A 4,088-nucleotide genomic window follows, 5' to 3' on the forward strand; every position below is an offset into this window, starting at 1 on the left:
CTAGTTGGAGTGTGTTTCATTTTCTTGCAATTCACGTTTTCCTTTGGCAGAGGACCCAGTCATTAACACGTTAGAGAGAATCAGCTGCTCAGGCTGGTAGCTTCAGGGGGGCAAGTGCGGAGCAGCGAGCGGGCAGGGAGGGGGCGCCCCGCTGGGAGGGGCTGGAAGGACGGCGATGAAAGGCAGACGGTTTTGCTCATGGCTCCTCTCACACCTTTTGATGTTTGCCTAAACAAAATAGGATTATCTAAGCGATTTTCTTCTTCAAACAAAAAATTTCAGAGAAAAGGCCAAGTTTTTGGCTCTCCCAGATTTTCGTGCCACTGTCCAGCTCCGGTCATTCTTGCCTGTGATGTTCTCCTCACAAGCCCTGGGAGCTATGAGGGCAGGAAAAGTGTCGCTTCCTTCCCAGGTACGGGGAGGTGGCGCGAAAGGCCTCCCGTGTGGGGTCATACCACCTTGGCTACCATGCCACATGCTAAGGAATATGCTCTAGTTTTGTTTAAAATGCGATTGCACACTTTTTTGGAAACCCATGCACCTGTCCCGCAGGGGCCTCTTCCAGAGGGGGTGTAAAAAAAAAGTAAAATTAATTTAATATTTTATTTAACCCAATACATTTGTTTTCTACGTCTGCATAACAAACTGAGTGGCTTAAACAACAGAAGTGTATTGTCTCACAGAGGCCAGGACTCAGACCAAAGTACGGGCAGGGCCACGCTCCCTCAGAAGGTAAAGAAGTCTGTTTCCAGTCTCTGTCCCGGCTTCTCACAGTTCCTGGCTTGTGGCAGCACAATGCCAATCTCTACTTCCATTGCCATCTTACATGCCTTCTCTCTGTGTCTGTGTCCTCTCCTTTTTTTATAGGGACACCGGTTGTTAGATTTGACCCCACCACAAATCCAGAACAATATTATCTTGATCTCTTTAACTAATCACATGTGCAGAGATAGTATTCCCAATCAGGTCACATCCTGAGGTTCCGAGTGAATCTCAGGGGCACACGATCAAGCCACCACATAAGTGTAGTGTAAGAGTGTTCATATTAAAACAGAGGAGTATTTAAAATATGACAAGCTGGTCTCAATCAGCATTTATTTCACAAATTACTAGTGATGCTGAATGTGGTCACATAGGGGTTGTCTATTCGAAATTCTTCTAGGAACACCCTATGGACTTGCATATGTTTTCACCTGTCCTGTTCTCCTTTTCTTATTGATTTCTGGGAAAACATAAGAGAGAATACAACTGGTTTCCCTGGCCCAAATGTTTTTGTTGTTTTATTTTTTGTCATTTGACCCTGTATATGGGGATTCTAACCAGTTAAATGTTTTTCATTTAAAAACACCTGACTTTGGGGGCCGGCCGAGTGGTGCGTTGGTTAAGACCTAGCTTGGGACGCCAGCTCTGACCAGCAGAGCCCTGTTGCATTATAGCCGATTCCAATACCAACCCCCCTGCATTCGCCTCTAACCCTAAGAGGGAGTGCCTCGGTATGACCGGGGCACATAATCTCTCTGAGGGAGTGTCTCGGTATGACCAGAGGCCGGTAAAGCTCTCTCTTTGGGGAGTGTCTCAGGTGACTGGGACCTATTGGAATGATAATAGTTATCTCCCCTGGGAGGACACAGTAACAAGTGTTCTGGAGCTATGTGGCAGATGTGTGAAGGCATAGCATTTGTTGGAACACAATGGGATATGTTAATGGAAAGAGGCCTTAAGGCACACAAATCACACACAGTTGCTAATTGATTGACAGCAGTTTTACTTCTTTGAAATTTCTCAATAAAAACCATGCGCTGACCCGATTTGGGGCTCAGTCTCAGTCTTCTCTGGCTGAGTCCCTTGGTCGCTGCTCAAATCTAATTTTTGTGTCTTGTACTTTATTCAATCTGCGTCGCTCCTCTCGAGACCCATTTGCCCTTGCCACGCTGGACGTGACAGAGCCCCAGTTCAGATCCCACATGGGAGCCAGTGACACTGCCCTCTACAGCTAAGATGGTGAACAACAGCTCAACCTGGAGCTGGGCTGCCCTGAGTTGCAGGTGACAGTGTAGGCTGCAGCCCCTGCTGCAGTGGGCTGCCGTGAGCTACTTTGAGTGGCCATCAGCCAGCGAGAGTGGCCAGAAGCCAGTGTGAGCTGCCAAGAGCCACCATGAGCGACCATCCAGAGGCCGGCGACAGATCTGCCTCAGCTGGGAAGAGCGCAATGGTAATACCAACATGGGCGAGTGAAGCAACGTCCTCCACAACTAGACTGAAGAACAAAGGGACAGCAACTTGGCTTGTCTGTCCCCCTTCCCTGATTCCCCAGCGCTGTTCACCTCCCCCAATTCCCCAATAAAATCTTTAAAAATGAATGAATAGATAAATAAATAGATAAATAAAAACATCTAACTTTGGTCATAAGAAGAAGTAATCTACCCACATCAATATTGTAGTCGCTCTGGCCATGGTTTGAAATCTGTAGGTTTAAATATTTGACCCATCACAAATGTATTGAGCTGTACAGAGGAAATAAACAGTGGGCCTAAAACTCCCATAATCCCAGAGAACCAAACCATCTCCCCACAATGTGTCAGTAATTGGAAAAGCAATTGAGTAACCAGAAACAGCGTTCTGCTGTGAAAACATCAAAAGAGAAAGAAACATGCCAGCCATTTACAGAAATGTACATATTTAATATACCAGCTACTCCAAAAGACAGATGTATGAAAATAGGAAATAGAATATAACTATGATTACTTAAAGATATTTGGAAGGTTAGAATTCACACAACAAACTAGAAATCAGGGTTCACCCCACCACACAGGTGACAGATGCCAATACATTTGTATCTGCTTGGGGACAGCCAGGGAGGGAACCTATCAACAATCAAAATGAAGAAAGCGAAGGACAACTTGGTGGAAATGCACCCTCGAGCTCCGAACCTAAACTCAGTGGACACCTGCCTGGATAGTGACACACTGAATACCAGCAACGAGATCACCAACAGGGTGGTGAGTGACACCGGGCGTGGGCACAGCCTGTTCTTTTCAAATAAATAAGTGGCCTAAAGGTAAGGCCACTGGGAGGCTGCAAGAATTTCAGTGTCATCGTGGGACAAGAGAGACAGTGACGCTGACTCCATAGTGGGCCCCCAAACCAGAACCTGCCACCTCGACTGTCTAGAGATGAGGGGAAGGTGGACCCAGATCGGGAGCCCAAGGGCCTGATGGAAGACTTGCCAGCACAACGCAGAGGCGCTAAAGTCGGCGTTCCGGGCTTAGCGTCAGGTGCACACCCCCGAGTGTTCCCCCCGGGACGTCCCACCAGTCGGTTCAGAAGACACCCCACGTGATGAGCGAGCCACAGGGCCCCGCGCTGTGAAGGCCCAGCAGAGGGACGTGTGAGTAGCTCCCTCACCGTGACTTCTTACCAAAGAAAAAATCTAGGAAAGCAGTGAACTCCCGGCACTAACAGGCCCGGCCGCGCCCCCGGGAAGGCCGCCGCGGCCGCCGTCTCCCCCCGCAGGTGGCCCGGCTCCCAGGTGTAGGCGACGTTTCCAACACCCCCGCCCACTTCCCGGGAGGGGCGGCGGCCCAGCCGCGAGCTCTGTGCCGGCGACGCGGTGCTGCTGCAGCCCGTGCACCAGCCCGTGCGGTGGGAGTGTCGCTCGAGGTGGCCACGGTGATGCGCCCGGCGTGCCTCGTGCGCTGGTGCCCGATAAAAAGTGGGTGCGGATGCCCTTCCGGGGACTAAGAAAGGATTCCCTGACCGGGAATCGAACCCGGGCCGCGGCGGTGAGAGCGCCGAATCCTGACCACTAGACCACCAGGGAGCGGCGAGCTGCGCGCCTGGCTGCCGCCTCCTGCACCGAGCGCCCGGCCCCGAGCGGCCGTCGCCCAGGCCTCTCCGCGCCCACCCGCTCGACGCCCCCGGCAGTCCACGCGCCCTCGCCTTCGTCCTGCCTGCCGCACGCTCAAAACACTGCCCACCCCTCCCACACCCCGAAAAAAAAAAAAGCCGGACGGCTGCGTTGGCCGGGAATCGAACCCGGGTCAACTGCTTGGAAGGCAGCTATGCTCACCACTATACCACCAACGCTC

At 51.4% G+C, this 4,088-nt stretch overlaps 2 non-coding genes across 2 annotated transcripts; both read right to left on the minus strand.

Moving 5' to 3' along the window:
• Positions 1-3,748: 3,748 nt before the first annotated feature.
• Positions 3,749-3,820, minus strand: TRNAE-CUC (transfer RNA glutamic acid (anticodon CUC)). The gene has a single exon. It is a non-coding gene; the product is annotated as a tRNA-Glu (tRNA).
• A 194-nt stretch (positions 3,821-4,014) lies between these two features.
• TRNAG-UCC (transfer RNA glycine (anticodon UCC)) lies at positions 4,015-4,086 on the minus strand. Its single transcript has one exon. It is a non-coding gene; the product is annotated as a tRNA-Gly (tRNA).
• Positions 4,087-4,088: the final 2 nt, after the last annotated feature.

Source organism: Hipposideros armiger, unplaced genomic scaffold (genome assembly GCF_001890085.2).
Source record: "Hipposideros armiger isolate ML-2016 unplaced genomic scaffold, ASM189008v1 scaffold_3260, whole genome shotgun sequence".
Taxonomy (NCBI): domain Eukaryota; kingdom Metazoa; phylum Chordata; class Mammalia; order Chiroptera; family Hipposideridae; genus Hipposideros; species Hipposideros armiger.